The sequence below is a fragment of the Narcine bancroftii genome, chromosome 9, assembly GCF_036971445.1.
Source record: "Narcine bancroftii isolate sNarBan1 chromosome 9, sNarBan1.hap1, whole genome shotgun sequence".
In the NCBI taxonomy this organism is placed as follows: Eukaryota; Metazoa; Chordata; class Chondrichthyes; order Torpediniformes; family Narcinidae; genus Narcine; species Narcine bancroftii.
Window position 1 is genome coordinate 121,617,852 of NC_091477.1, and position 16,670 is coordinate 121,634,521.

The following is a 16,670-nucleotide window of genomic DNA, read 5'->3' on the forward strand; positions in this document are numbered from 1 at the left end:
AGCACAGTGGGCAGCTCAACAGCACCAATGGCCCGGTTCCGAATCCTCTACTCTCTGCCACGAGTCTCCCCCTGTGACCGTGTGGGTCTTCTCTGGATGCTCCAGTTTCCCCCCCATGTTCCAAAGATATACAGGGATAGTAGATTAAGCGGTCACATGAGGGTATTGGGGTGGTTCGGGCTCATGGGCCTGGTAGGGCCTGTTATTGTGCTGTATCTAAATTAAAATGAAACATGATCAACAAGAGAACATAGGTCTATTAATGGAGGAAGGGTCATAGAAACAGCCTTTTGGCCCAACTTGTCTGTGCTGACCAAGTTGTCTACCTGAATGAGTCCCATTTGTTGAAATTAGCCTAGTCTCTCTAAACCTTTCCAATTTGTGTACCTGTCTAAATGTCTTTTAAACATGACAAGTGAAGTAATAGGGTCCAAATCTTTTATCCATGATAGGGGTGTCAAAGGCAAGCAAGATGCGGAGTTTCTAAGGAAATCTTTCTTTTTAAACTATTTTTATTGGTATTTATAAACAATTGAACAATACAATTCTAAATGGGCACTACATTAAAAAAATATAGGAAAAAGATTTCAAATATGAACATAATTCAAAGGATCAAGGTACATTGGTGGTAGTGTAGTAAAATATAACATCAAAAGAGAAAAACCAACCCAAAAGAAAGAGAAAGAAAGGAAAAATAAAATTATAAGTTATTTTCGAATAAATTATAAATTTCTTTTTTTTGGAAAATAAAAGATATACAATTATCTTTTGTTCTCTTCTCATTCTGTAAGAATTTTTATCAAAAGTTTTATTATTCATGGTTGAGCAAAGCTATTATCTGTTATATTATCCATTGTAAAAAAGAAGAAAAACAAGGAAACCTAAACTAACTGAAAAAAAGCTCCCCCCCCCCCCGCCACAATTGATGAAAACCCCAACCACTAAGGAAGGTTGAACAATGACACGTGCAAATCAAGTGACATCAACCTGGAACCAGACAGCACAGCACCAAAGCACTTTAACTAGCCTAACTCTTCAGATTATGGTATTTGTCCATAAATGGGCTTTTAAAATGTCTTTTAAAAGTTCATTCTGAATCTTTGAAAGCATATTTAATTTTTTTCTAAGCTTAGATAAGACATGTTACCATTTAACCATTGTGTGTCTGTGAAGGTAGAGTAATGTCTTTCCATTTAATCAGAATTGCACATCTGGCTATCAAAGATAAAAGATAAAAGATAAAATTCAACTCTGAGTTGGAGTCTTCTTGAAATAGTTCAAAGGAAATCTAAGGGTTAGGTTTTTTTCATGCAGACATTGGGTGATAACTGGAATTCACTGCCAGAGATGATGGAATCAGCTACAACCACTCTGTTCACAAGGCATTGAAACAGGCACTTAACTAGGCAAGGAGTAGGGTACAGTCCTCATGCAGGCAAATGAAATTGGTGTTGATGGGCCAAAAGGACAACATAGTCTTGGAGGGCTGAAAGGCCTGTTCCAGCCGAACAATAAGACCAGTAATATATCATGATGGTGTGTAAATTTTAGGGAACCTGTAGCATGTGAGTAGCTGCTGCCCAATCCTTTACATAGTAAGGGAATTAAGGAATGTGGGAAAAACCAGGTAGTTGGAGATGAGCCATGATCTCATTGAATGGCGGAGCAGGCTCGATGGGACAGATGGCCAACTCCTGTTCCTATTTCTTAAGTTGTTTTGGTGGTAGGGGTTGTAGGTTTTGGATATACATTAGAGTCAGCTCAATGGTTAATTGAATGTTTTCCAAAATGCAAGCTCTGCAGCCATTGTGCAAGAAAGGTGAAGGGAGCAAATGTTTCAGACGGTGGGTGTGTGACCAATCCAATAAGCTAATTGACAACCTTACACCAGGACAGCTGAGGTTCAAGAAAGCAGCTCACCATCCCCTTCTCAATTAGCTGTAGCTAATAAATACCAAACTTGCCAATTATATCCGTACTCTGACAAAAGTAAACCAAAGACAAACCTGTAACCCTGACATTAATGAGAAGGGAGTTTGGACTCTTAATATGTCTCCTGGCTCATTGACATGACTGTGTGTTTTTATCCCCATTCCTCATTTACCTATTCTGGATCAAGCTGTGCTCTCGCATGGCTTCAGAAATACCAGCCTATTGGTTGGGAATCAGGTGACCAGCTGGAACACCCTGGCAGTGATTTACACTGTTGTCCTTGGGTGGAGTGGGAGGACAAATGAGTACGGTGTCCTGGAGACACACAGAAGACTGCAGATGCTGGAATCTGAAGCCAAACACAATCGGCTGGAGGAACTCAGTAGGCCAAGTCAAAAAGAATGATCGAGCTGAACCCCTTTACTGGGGAAAGTTAGATCAGAAGCAGTGTAAACTACAGTTTTGCTTTTAACACCATCAAAACTGATCAGTAAACTCCAAGACCTGGGACTCAATGCCCCACTGTGTAATTGGATCCTTGATTTCCCTACCTCCAGACCACAATCTGAGGATTGGTAAGAACATCTCCACAATCTCCACCAGTCCCGGACACCTTCTTAGCCCCCTGCTCTACTCACTTTACAGCTATGACCATCTCGGTACAACAACACCATCTACCAATTCACTGACAATGCCACGGTAGTGGGTTGTATAAAAAGGGTTGAGAGTCAGCCTACAGGAGGGAGAATGAAAACTTGGCTGAATCGTGCACCAACAACCTTGCACTCAATGTCACCAAAACTAAGGAGCTGATTGTTGACTTCAGGTATGGAAAACCAGAGGTGTACGATCCAGTGATCATTGGGGGATCAGAGGTAGAGAGGGTAAGATCTTGGGACTCACTTTCTCAGAGGATCTTTCTTGGACCCAACACACTAATGGCATCATGAAGAAAGCACATCAACACCTCTTCTTCCTCAGGAGTTTGAGGAGGTATGATATGACATCAGACACCCTGGCAAATTTCTACAGATGTGTTGTGGAAATTATACTGACTGGCTGCATCGTGACCTGCTATGAAGACACCAATATCCCTGAGTGGAAAGCCCTGCAAAAGGTAGTGTACACACCCCAGGACATGACGGGCAAAACCCTACACACCATCGAGAACATCTACAGGGAAAACTGCCGTCGGAGAGCAGCAGCAATCATCAAGGATCCACACCACCCAGCACATGCTCTGATCTCGCTGCTGCCATCAGGATAGAGGTATCAGTGCCAGAAGACCCCCAGGTTCAGAAACACCTGCTCCCCCTCCACCATCAGACTCCTCAATAACAAACTCAATAAGGGGCTCATTTATGGACTCTTACTTTTGCACTACGTTGATTTTTTTCCCCTCTCTGCATTGCACAGACAGTTTGTTTTCATTTCTTTATTTATTTTCAGAGTAGTTGTTTTTGTATTTCTTCTTGGTCTGCAGGAAAAAAGAATCTCAGGGTTCTGCATGTGAAGTCGTGGATGCACTCTGACAATAAATCTGAAATCTAAAGTGGACAGTATAGGGGAGGTGAGGCAGGAGACCCACACAGGATTGGCTCACTAGGCAGGGGTGAAGCATGACAGACAGAGGCAGAGGACTGAAAGATGCCAGACAAAGAGGCAAGAAGCCAGTGTTTCCTTCTCGGGGTTAGAGGAACATTCTTGGCGTATGAGGAAGTATTCTACAAATTAAATCACTTCATCCCAAAGTCTGTCAATAAAAGCATTACTGATTTACTCACCTGAGTAAATGTCTTAACTATCAGGTTACATAATACAGGGAAATAACCTTGATGATCTCAGCCTCCAAAATACTTACCATGGACGTGTTTTCACTCAGAAGTGACTGATGCATTGGCCATTAGAAATCTACTGCATGGAAACAGACCCTTCAGCTCATTGACCTCATCAATCACTCGTTAACACTAATTCTATATTATTCACCTCCCCCTCCCCCCCCCCCTCCCACCAAGCCACTCGCTACACACTAGGGGCTACTTAAAACAATGAAAAAACCTGCCAAACTGCCCATCTTTGGTATGTGGGAGGAAACAGGAGCACCTTGAAAAGCTCATGCAGTCATAGGAAGAAGGTGCAAACACCATGCAGACGGCACCAGGGGTAAGGATCAAACTCAGGCCTCTGGTGCTGTGAGGCAGTGGCTCCACCAACTACACCACTCTGTTGCCCTTGTGTTGATATCAATTTTACCCCTTCCCTGTGTGGTGTTACACCACTGGCCTACTGCAGGGGGCAACCTCTGTACTTGCAGGAGTGTAAGGCGGACAGGACAACACCTGGCCAGCTGTCAATCAGTTGACCTGAATGGATCAAGCCCCACCTGGTTGGGTGTCAATCACCCTCCAGGATATAAGCCTGTGCCGGCCTCCAAAGTCTCTCTCAGAGTTATTGCAGCTACAGCCATCCTGGCTCTGTGGAAGTCTTTGTGGATTAAAGCCTGTTGTACGGTCTTTACCTTGTGTGTGTCTGATTCTGTCCAACAGCACACCACACCCTGGTTTGGGACTTATGTTAAATTGTGAACTACTTCACCTGACCTTGATCCTGCTTTTCAGCTTGGAGGATTAATATCAGATCATTTTTACAGGTGCTTCAAGGCATGATTGTGTCCTTCAGTTTATTCAGGATTTAAAATATAATATCTTACTCTCTGCATTAGATCCCAAATTAGCAGTAATTATACCATCGTGTTTCTGTCCTTGGGCTCGCAGTCCCAGAATAATCCTACCTTGGCAACTGGGGAATTTAAATGCACTTCAAGAAAATGGCATCAATCATGAAAGAAAATTAGTTGATATTCTCAGAGGGTTAGGGTTAGGGTTCTAATGTGGCTTCTATGTTGAGGGAAACAGCTATTTTTTTAAATCTGTACTGGAAATTGTTAGAGATAAGAGGATGCAGAGAAAGGGCAAGAGAGGGGCACGAGAGAACCAATTCCAGAAATCCATGTTGTTCTCTCCTCTCTTCCCAATTCTCTGCAATTAAAAACCTTTCATTTCAGCTATTCCCAAATCTGTTTTACTTTTTAATTCCTTGCACCTGAAGGATTTTGTTTTATTTCCAGTAACATTAATGGTGCTTGTGAAACTAATGGACCGACATCAAACAGTGGACCAAGTGTCCTTCAGAGAAGGCAGTCTCCTCTCCAAACCTACTGCAATGTGGTCGATGCTTAATGGTCCTTTGTAAAGGCTTGGCAAACTACTCAGTTTATGGACAACTAGTGATAGATGCTACATTACACCCAAAGATAAGGGAAAGAAAAAGAGGTGGGGGGGGGGGTGTCGGTTGGGTAAACAAGAAGGGAAGTTTGCAGAAGTGAGAGCTCGACATTGATGGCATCTGGTTGGAGATCACCAAGATGGAATTTAAGGTTTGACATGATAGGAAAGTTTCTTTTTGTGGGAGAATCTGGAACTAATTTGGGCGTTGTGTTTAATGGTTAACACAATGCCTTTATAGCACCAACAGCCAGTGTTTTAATCTGGCAAACCACACATCCAGAAAAAGACTACTTTTTAAAAAATTTCTATATGTCAATCTAAAACAAAAATTGAATATTTTGAGAATTGGCACTAAGTCAAGCTTCAACATTTATAGATCTCTCCCTTTGAACTATTTGCTAGCCTGCAGCCATTCATGAAATGTTAACTTCATTGCACCATCTGAATCAAAACCCATCACTGATAGTCCCAGCTGTTGTGAGCTTACCTGCACCTGGAATCCAGATGTTTTGGCTCCTTTGTGTGTGTGGCAAGTTCTCCTCACTGTGGGTTCAATAACATCCATTATTAGTCCTGAAACTCTTGAAGAGTTCAATAATTTTCGATGAATCTAAATTAAAAATTACATTTAATACTTTGTAAAAACATTTTCATGAGCCTCCCTTCATTTTCAAACTCTGCGGTCAGTGGTTGACTCACTGGACTGCTCGCTAAATGAACTTTTCCATAGTACTTCTATGCACAAGTAAAATAACATTCCCTTTGCTCTGTAATTCTCTGTGTATTGCTATTGATAGTTGCTGTACTATATATGGGTTAATTAGCTGGACTGCTTGCTGAACATACTTTCCTCCTGCACCTCAGTACACGTTCCAATGAAATTGAATTGGAATAAAGACACAAATGAAATTGAAGTTACCTTTTCCTTGATGGAATAGCTTGCAACCACTGTACCCCAATTAACAGGAGTAATGGGAAATTGATGTTCCCCATTTTCAGTCTATTTCAAGACCAATTCAGGCATGCAGACTCATGGCTGAGTCCTGCTGCTGTGCCCAGGACAATAACTGCAGGCTGAAGTCAAAGAGTATATGGCAGCAATAAATCAAGCAATAATAATGAGGGAAATCACTGCGTCACCAATCACTTGTGGGCAGCACCCATTGACCCACTGACAGCAAATGCTTTTCAGACAGTTTCACTCTTTGAAGCACAGTTTTCCAATTGCACAATGCTCATCAATTTGCTTTCTTATGGCACTAGTTTTTATTCCTTCCTTGCCAGAGTTGTTTTTACGGCACCACTCCCCCTGATAATCACTTGATTAAATACTTTCAAAGGGGCAACAACACAGAAACAGTCCCCTTGGCCCAAATAACCCTGAATAAAATCTGCAATGTCCACTTTAATCAGATATGAATTGTTTGTTAACAAATTTAAAACTGTGGAGCACAGGGGCAAATAAAGGAAAAAAGTATCTTTGTCCCAAACATGCAGGGTACTGTAGAAGAGGGATCATATCCCTCAGCTGAGGTCTCTAGAAGCGGGGATTGCGCCCTCAAATAAGTTAACATTCATTCAGGATCGAGAAGAGAAATTTCTTCACCCAGAGGACTATGGAGATTCAGTCACTGACTGTATTCAAAACAGAGTTTGATAGATGAATAAAGAGTTTATTGTCATATACATAAGTACAGCGTACAGATGCATCAACATTCTTATTTGCTGCTGCCACTCGGGTTTGTAACACACAAGAACTACATTAGTATTCATTGAATTAGCACACTATGCCATGACAAAAAAAGAGATAATAAATAGAAAAGGATAAATAAATATTCACAGTTGCTTTGGTGCAAAATAAAAGATGTGACATTTCAATCGTACCGATAGAACGTTTGGATCACAGAGTAGTTTATGGTTATGGTTAGAGTGGTACAGGGAGGTCCAAGAGCCTGGTAGCTGTTGAATAAAAACTATTCTTGAACCTCGAGGTGCTGGACTTCAGGCTTCTGCCTGAAGGTAGTGGCGAGAAGAGGTTGTGACCAGGGTGATTGGGTCCTTTATTGATGTTGGCTGCCTTCCTGAGGCAGACTCTTCACATCAATGTCTTCAATGGATGAGAGGTTGGTACCTGAGATGGTGCGGGTGGGATCATTATCATTTATTAAAGATAAGTATAATGTGATGGGTGGGTCAATCTGTACTCGTGCAAAGTAAAGCCTAGCAACCTTAAAGATACTTCTGCCTCATAGAACTTGGAAAACACTCTCAGAAAGACCAGCATTTAATCTCTATCTGTTCTCTCACATCTGCTGCAATTTTTCAGCCCCATTCACTACTCTTCTGAGCTTTGCGTAGCAAATGCACAAATGCCCTCTTTGTCAAAATCCAAATCATTAGCGTGGCCCTAATTCTGGACCCCGAGTAACACCCTTCAATTTTACCAATTATTCTAACAGAAATTAAAATCCAAAGGAATGCTAGAATAAACTATGACACATTTTTGGGGTGTTCAAAATCATAAAATTCTGCAAATCAACCACCATGAGTAAATAGATAAACAGTATAAATCTTGTACAATCTGAAATCACAGTTAAGCTATGTTACAGGTACACCAATTAAATGGAGGAGTTGATAACTGTTTCTCACTTTTGGGCATGAGAATGGGATAGTTTTCAAAGATGTTGCTCATCCATGCCTTTTTATCTTTACTACATATGCAAAAGGACAAAGTTTAAGATTTCCCAACTGTTGCTTGAAAGAAACCCACCTTTGATTACTTTTCACCAGTTACTTCCTCGTCTAGATGCATCTGAGTGAACCATGGACTTGGTATCAGAAAATGGTATCTCAAACCTGCATGAGCATTATAAAAAATACACATAGGTGGAGAAAGTTGATGGGAGGATGAATGGCATTTTAGATTTTATTGCAAAAATGTTACAGTAAGAAGGAAATTCTGGGCTTCTGTACTTTGGTCTCAGTGCCTTAGGATGTACTTGTCTCAAAGGTGGCATTGTTAGAGTAGAGGTTAATATGATGCTGTTACAGCACCTCACTGACAAAAGACAACGGAGGTAAAACCCAACACCCAACCCCAACCAACCAATTTTCCCCTGCAACCGCTGCAACTGTGTCTGCCTGTCCCGCATCGGACTTGTCAGCCACAAACGAGCCTGCAGCTGACGTGGACTTTTTACCCCCTCCATAAATCTTCGTCCGCGAAGCCAAGCCAAGGAAAAAAAAAACAGCATTAGTGATCCAAGTTCGAATCCACCGCTGTGTTTGTACATTCTCAGCGAGGGTTTTCTCAGGTGCTCTGGTTTCCTCCCATGTTCGAAAGACATAAGGGATTAGTAGGTTAATTGAGTGGCGTAGGTGTCATGAGCCAGAAGAAAGGCTTAAGGGGTTAGTAGGTTAATTGGGTAGTGCAGGTTTCATGAGCCAGAGCGCCTTGTACTGAGTTATATATCATTAAAAAAGAGAGAGAACTCAATCGGGGTTGAACACTGGAGCTGCCCTTTAGAAGAATATGGGCCAATTCTGGCAAATGTGACCATTCCACAAAGCCATTTTGGTCATCATGGAGAAATTGGGCCCAAGGGCCTGTGTTCGCTTTGACTCTGTGACTCCGAGGTGAAATTAATGGGTTTGCACCATGTTCTCCAGTTATCTGCAGAGTAGAGGGGACCGCGTAAAATGCTTTACATTTCTTAAGTAGGCTCACAAGGTTTAGTCTGCTGGGGATCTTAGAACCAAAGGCCCTCAGCTCAGAGCAAGGTATGAGAATTGATAAAAAAATTTCACTCAGATTAGAAATTAATTTATCGTTACATGTACTGAGGTATGTGAGAAAATTTGCTTTGAGAACAGTCTATTTAGTTCACCCATACATTGCACAATGATGAAAACACAGTACGGAGTGCAGAATTCCCGAGTTACAGAGAGAGATCAGGCAGAACTGAGCAAAGGCAGCATTATTTTACTTGTGTGAAATTTGTTCAGGAACCTGATAAGGGTGCAGAAGAAACTGTCCTTGAAACTGGGAGTGTGTGATCTCACACTTGTGAATCTTCTCCCTGACAGCAATGGGTCTGAGAGTGTAGCTGGGATGGGATGAGTCTTTTAATACGTTGGGTGCTTTTAGAAGGCAGCAGGAGTTATAGATGATCAATGGAGGGGAAGAAAATATGTACAGTGAACTGAGTTACATTCACAACTCTTCACAGTTTCTTGAGGTCTTTGGCAGAGCAATTCCCGCATCAGTGCAGCAGTGAACCTTGACAGGATAATATTGAAAGTGGATGAGTAGAAGTTGTTGAGAAATACATTTAATATACTGGGACAGTGTATATAGAAATGTTTTTGGGAGATAAATTGGGAATGGTTTGTTAGAGTAGGTTACATGAAAACATTTTAAAACCGATCTTATTTGAAATACTGGAGCTATGCTAGACATAGTGGCTTCTCACACCTTTTTGCAAGAGCTTTGAAGAGTGCTCAAGAGACTTCACTAATGGACTGTTGTTTACCAAAGCAACAGATAGAAGAGAATGCTGGCACCGCTATTGTCTGCAGGAGAGTTTTGCTGTTGTAAGAGAATCAAGTGGTTTTGCAAGCAGAGAGAGTCAAACAGGCTTTCTCTCAGTTACAGAGTGTGTGTGTGTGTGTGTGTGTGTGTGTGTGTGTGTGTGTGTGTGTGTGAGTGTGTGTGTGTTGAGTGTGTGTGTGTGTGTGTGTTTGTGTGTGTGTGTGTGTGAGAGAGAGAGGGAGAGAAGCAGAGATCACTTGACAGTGTTACAGCCAACAAGAGCAGCTGGGGACTGGAACAGGACAAGCTGCCAAAAAGCCCAGTTTGGAAGATGGCCTAGTCACACCCCTTGTGGTTCATGCAAGAGGTGAGAACTGGCTGTCTAATGTTTCACTTGGAAGAAGGGAAACAAAAAGGAACTCTGTGATGACCTGAAAGAAAGAGGTTATCATCTGGAGAACCCTGAATGGGCAGGTTTCGTCAACAAGACACTGAGGTGACTGATGGAGGTACATTAGTTGTGGATGTCCTGGAACAACAAATCTCTCTCTGAAAACTGACAAGAACCTTCTTGAGCGGTAACCATTTGCCTTTCAAGCACCAAAGCCTGGTGAACTTTATAAATGTTAAATTCTGTGTACAGTCTAAGAATTGCCTGCAACCAGTGAACTTAGAGGAATGAGATTGGACTGTGAACTAAAGAACTTTTCTGAACTTACACACAGATTACATACACGTGTGCTTAGAATTAGAAGGGGGTTAATAATAGATAAGTTAAAGTTTGATTCTGTTTTCATGTTTAAAGATAATTAAAAGAAACTTTTGTTTAAGTAACCATTTGTACTGCTGCTGGGTTTACGGGTCCTCTCGGCTTGTAACAGTACTGAATTTTCTCAGGCTCCTGTGGAGTTGGTTGCACTGGTGCACTTTCTTGGTCATCACGTCAATGTGGGTGGACCAGGACAGGTCATTGGAAATAACCAAAACATGAAAGTCTTCAGACACTGTGATTGTAGTAAACACACCGAAATGTTGGAGGAACTCAGCTGGTCTTTTTTGCATCCATAGGAGATAAATATATATTGCCAATGTTTCGGGCCTGAGACCTTCTTCAAGGAATAAGATTATTTCAGTAGCATTTCAATGTGTTTTTACTAGGTCACTGGAGATGTTTGCTCCTAGGAACTTTACAGGCTTTGCCACTATATCAGACCATGACTGATCTCCCTGAGTTCCACTTTCCTAATGTCCATGATTCCTCACTGTAGTGGGTATGCTAAGTGGGCTGACTTTGGTGGCAGCCACTGAGTTCCACAAAGAAATGTTCACTTTCTTTAGTGTATCTGTCAACTTGTCCATTCCTGTGCCTAATAATGCTGAAGTAAGGAACATATCAGGGGAGCTAGACCTCTTCAAGTGACCCTGGGTTCAAGCATTGAGTCAGGAACATGTCCATTAAAGAGCAAGGCTGGATACATTGCCAATTCCTAATCTGAATCCTCAGCTTCACATTAGCCACAGCAGGCACATCCAGAATGACCTCATTCATTTCATTTCAAAGGGGTCACCAAAAAACTAACCTATTTCGAATTAATGCTCGTAATTAATTTACCTACATTGAATGTGGTTAAAGCTATTTTTTTCTTATTTTTATGCTTTTTACAATTCACAGTTTACACCAAGGATGGGCGAAGAAGAGGCAGATGGAGTTCAATGTGAAAGGTGTGAAGTAGTGCACTTTGGAAGGTCAAACCTGAATGAAGAGTACGTGGTTAATGGCACAATTATTAGCAGTGAGGAGGAACAGAGTGATCTCAGGGGTCCAAGTCCATAGATCTCTTAAGGTCACTGAGCAAATTGATAGGGTGATTAAGAAGGCGTATGGTGCTGTGCTTCATTAGTTCAAGAGCCATGAGGTAATGTTGCAGGTCTACAAAATTCTGGTTAGATCACACTGAAATTATTGGGTTCAATTGTGGTTGTCTCATTTATAGGAAGGATGGAGAAGCTTTAGAGATGTTGCAGACGAGATGTGCCAGGATGTTGTGAAACATGAAAGTCTTGCAGCATCCAGAGGAGGTAAAGGTATATGACCAACATTTCTGGCCTGAGTCCCTTTTCAAGGTATACCTTAAAGAGGAACTCAGGCTTGAAAAGTCGATTGTGCATCTTTAGCTCCTATGAATGTTGCGAGATCTGCTGAGTTCATCCAGCATTTCCATATTTTTACCATATTGTTGCCAGGTTTGCAGAACATGTCATGAGGAAAGGTTAACAGAGCGAGGACTGTTTTCTTTGGAACAATGAAGAATGAGAGGCGACTTAATAAAGGTGTATAAGATTATGAAGGGCATTGACAGGGTGGGCAGCCAGCACCTTTTTCCCAGGGCAGCAATGGCTAATGCCAGAGCACATCTGCATAAGGTGAGGGGAGGAATGTTTAGGGAAGATGTGACAGTAAATTGTTTTATACCGAGAGTGATAGGTGCCTGGAATGCATTGCTGGGATTGGGGGTGGGGGGAGGGTGGAGGGTGGTGGGGGATGGTATAATAGAGACATTCAGAAGACTCTTAAATACATGGATGTAAGAAAAATAGAGGGTTATGGGTGTGTGGTGGGGAAGGATTAGATTGATGTGGAGTATGTTTATATTGGTCGGCACAACATCATAGGCTGAAAGACCTGTTCTGTGCTGAACTGTTCTATCTTCTAATTCAAATTTATTTAATGATAACGAGTTTATTTGTACATAAGTACAAAATACTCTAACATGCTGAGTCTACAAGTACATTGTTTCTCATTGCTTTGATTTTCAGATGTAGTTCGAAACTTTGAAAAGGTCTTAAACATAACAGCTGATCAGAAGGCCACCATGGGCCTCTCTGGGCACGACTCTAGTTTCCACGGTCTGTGCAGAATGGCCGCAGCAGCAAGTTGGGAGAACTCTATTTATTTATTTTAATTTAATTTAGTGATACAGCACGGTAACAGGCCTTTCCGGCCCACAAGCCCACACTATCCAAATACACCCACATGACCAATTAACCTACGAACCCCATCTGTCTTTGGAATGTGGGAGGAAACTGCAACACCCAGAGGAAACGCATGAGGTCATGAGAAGAATGTACAAACTCTTTACAGACACCAGATTCGAACCTGGGTCGCTGATGCTGTCAAAGTGTTGTGTTAACTGCTAATCGTTACACCAATAGAAAATGGAAAACACAGATTATCAGACTGGTCATTGTGACAGCTGGCATTCCACAAGAGATGGATACCATTCGTGGATTGGTTCTCGAGCACCCTGATGCACTGCCTTAGTCTTCACCGCTGTCTGGGGTATATGAACTTAGAAAATTAGATCAAAGACAATAGGTCAGTCAAACATGCACATCACTTATAAAGATCATACCAATTGTTTTACTTCCATCTCTTGTAGATGTCTTGACGATGGAGTGAAGACTGATGCCCCTGACGTCACAGGCCAACTTCATAACCTTCTGGAGTTTTTTTCTTGAGCTGAGCATTGGCGTCTCCGTGTCAGACAATGACGCAACCAGCCAGAATGCTCCCCACGGTCCACCTATAGAAGTTTTTGAGAGTCTTCAGTGACGTATCGAATCTCCTCAAATTCCTCACAAAGTATAGCTGCTGACAGACCTTCTTTGTGAATGCATCAACATGGAGGCTCCAGGACAGATCCTTGGAGATGTTGACACCCAGGAATTTTGTTCTTGACCCTCTCCAGTGCTGACCCCAACGATGATGACTGGTTCATGTTCTCCTGATTTCATTCTGAAGTCTACAATCATCTCCTTGGTTTTTCACCCTCTTGAGTGGAAGATTGTTGTTATGACACCACTCAAATAGCTGATCTATCTTCTTTCTGTACGCTTCCTCATGGCCGTGTGTGATTTTGTCGACAACTGTGGTGTCATCGGTATATTTGTAGACAGCATTTGCATTGTGCCTAACCGCATAGTCATGGGTGTAGAGTGAATAGAGCAGTGGTCTAAGCACGCATCCTTGGGGTGAGCTGAGTTGATTGTCAGTGAGGAAGAAATGTTTTCAATTTGTACTGACTGTGGTCTTCCGATGAGGAAATCAAGGATCCAGATACAGAGGGAGGTGCAGAGGCTCAGGGTTTGTAGCTTCTCGACCAGCATTGAGGAAATAATGGTATTGAAGGCCAAGCGGTAGTTGATGAAAAGCAGCCGTATGTATGCATTTGTTTTCGAGGTGATCCAGAGCTGAGTAGAGAGCCAGCGATATTGCATCTGCTGTGGAGCAATTGTGACTAGGTGAATTGCAGCGGGTCCAGATCTTTACTTTGGTACTTGTTAATTCTGGCTATGACCAACCTATCAAAACATTTCATCACAGTAGAAGTTAGTGCTACTGGGCGATAGTTGTTGAGGCAGCTCTCACTACTCTTCTTGGGCACCGGGATGATTGATGCCCTTTTGAAGCAGATGGGAGCCTCTGACTGCAGCAATAAGAGATTGAAAATGTCTGTGAACACTCCAGCTAGTTGGTTGCCATAGATTTTCAGTACCTTCCCAGATACGCCATCAGGCCCTGACGCCTTGTGGGGGTTCACCCTCTTGAATAATGTTCTGATATTGGCCTAAGAGACAGGTAACCAGGTCCTCAGCCTTTGCAGGGATTCTTGTGGGCACTGTTGGGTTCTCAGGCTCAAAGCAGTCACAGAAGGTGTTCAGCTCATCAGGTAGAGAAGCATTGCAGCCATCTATGGTGTTCGCCCTTGCTCTGCATTCCCTGCCATAGCTGGTGTGTACCTCTCTGTCTCTAGCTTCCTCCAGAATTGCTCTTATGTTGAGCAAATATAGATGTAATCTCATTAAACATATGGAAACAACGTAATATAATAACATCATTATTATATTGCTCCATCCATCTCTTCCACCATTGGATCTCTGCTGGGAGGAACCTACCACTGTTGACTTACTCCATTGATTACTTCATTTCCTGCTCTCATGCTGATTGCCATCTGAGAGGTGTTTGCCATGGTTTACAGCTAAACAGCAATGACTCGTTTCTGATAAAAAGAGTTTCAGATAAATTCACTCTAGCTCTTTGTGACCCCAGTTATTTCTGTTGCAGCAGTAGGTTTTTATCTTTCTCACCCTGACGTCAGCCTTTGACCAAGCTTAATGCCCTGCTGTCTCTCTACCTCACCCTGTTGGTCGGGTCCTCCAGTGGCTAGTCCTTTTAGTTCCTCATCCCATTTCTTTCTGACATGTCTGGCCATAGTCTCGAGCACTGCCAGACTGAGACCACTGCAAATTGAAGGAGCAACACCTCATCTTCCGACTGGGCACCCTCCATCCGGAATGCATTAACATCAACTTCTCCAGTTTCTGTTAGCCCCCACCCCTCCCTCACCAACCCCACTGCTGTTGGGGAGAGTTTGGCAGGGGGATGGGAACCAAAGTGTAAGTGCAGAGAATAGGGCAGAAGGTGGAAAGGATGATGCAATGTGCTATGGGTTTGTGAGGAAGGTCCGGTAGGGGAGGAAACAAATGTTTATTTCAATGCAAGGAGTATGAGGAATAGAGCATGGATCAGGACATGAAATTGTGATGTCGTGGCCGTTACAGAGATTTGGCTGACAAAAAGACAGGATTCAGGTGTTCTAAAAGGTATAAGATGAAAAGTAAAAGAGGAGGGTGTCTCATTACTGGTCAGGGATAGTGAAGGGAGGATGCTGTAGAGGGGGCGTCAACTGAGTCAGTGTGGAAGGAAGTCAGAAATAGGAAGGGAACAATTGTCCCCAAATAGCCCTTGAGATACTGAGGAGCAGATTTTGGAATGGGGCAGAAATTACAGGGTTGTTATGGGAGTCTTCAACTTTCCAAATATTGACTGACACCTCCTGACTGAAAGAGGGATAGATAGTGGTCAAGAAGGATTCTTAACATAGTATGTGGACTGGCCGAATAGAGGAAAGGTACTGGTTAAAGTACTGGTTAATGAGTTTTCTGAGAGCCATAGTTTAATCTCTTTACTGGATGGGTGAACCTTTAGTTTTAGTTCCTCGCTAATGTAACTATTAGTGCTGCACGGACTCAGCAGAGAACTTAACCTTTTACCTGTCACAGTCACAAAGGTTGCGGCTTGAGCGAGTCCTTGCCACACATTAGTAAGTGTAGCCAGTACCTGAGAATTGACCACTGTTGCCACTGAACTTGGTGAGGCCTTGGATTTGCGCACCCTGGCACAATGTCCCTTATTGACACATTTATAACAAGTAGCCTTGCATGCTGGACAGTTATCCCGTGAATGGTAAGAGAAACCAAAGAAGAAACATTTCTGTCTTGTATTATAAGTGGCAGCCACAGCTGGTTTCTTGAGCAACTGGAAGGTTATCAGGCAGCCCTGCTAAAGAATCCTTCTCACATACCTGCGGTACCTGTGATGGTTCAGGGTTCACTACTGCAGCTGTATGGGCCGCTGGGGTAGTGTTTGCATGATTATTGCATTGAGCTAACACAGAAGCTTGGGTATAAGCAGTCTGTAAGTCCAGTGTTTTGTTTTCTAAGAGACGCTGGCGTATTGCAGGTGAGGCGATGCCAGCAACGAATACGCCACGCACTGCCTTGTTTCCACGCTGCTCCGCACTATGATCTCGAAAATTACAGGTTCTCTTTAGCTTTTCCAACTCCCTGAAGAAATCATCTAAGGCTTCTCCTGGCTTCTGCCACTTGGTAGCTAATAAATGTCTGGCAAAAACCTCATTGGGAGTCTTGACATATAAACTGTCCAACTTAGAGCTAGCTGATTCAAAACGTTCACATCCTTGTATGTATTCGAAAACATAGGAGGAGAAGGGAGGGGGAGGAGGGGGAAGGAGGGAGGGGGAGGGAGAGGGGGAGAAAGGGGGGGGAAGGAGGGGGAA

At 42.7% G+C, this 16,670-nt stretch overlaps 1 protein-coding gene across 7 annotated transcripts in view; it reads right to left on the reverse strand.

Annotated features, from left to right (window-relative positions):
• The window catches only part of LOC138742745 (IgGFc-binding protein-like), a 105,630-nt gene extending 89,017 nt beyond the window's left edge, over nucleotides 1-16,613 (reverse strand). Inside the window, exons 1-4 of one of the 7 annotated variants that reach the window (XM_069897569.1) lie at nucleotides 16,176-16,613; nucleotides 7,990-8,075; nucleotides 5,707-5,762; nucleotides 3,306-3,409 (exon numbers count right to left, since the gene is read on the reverse strand). The gene's annotated coding sequence lies outside the window, so the exon portion shown is untranslated. Of the gene's footprint in view, nucleotides 1-3,305; nucleotides 3,410-3,793; nucleotides 3,847-5,706; nucleotides 5,763-7,989; nucleotides 8,076-16,175 lie in introns of all 7 variants that reach the window. The other 6 variants (XM_069897565.1, XM_069897566.1, XM_069897568.1 and 3 more) reach the window with 6 other exon arrangements.
• Between the last annotated feature and the right edge of the window lie 57 nt (nucleotides 16,614-16,670).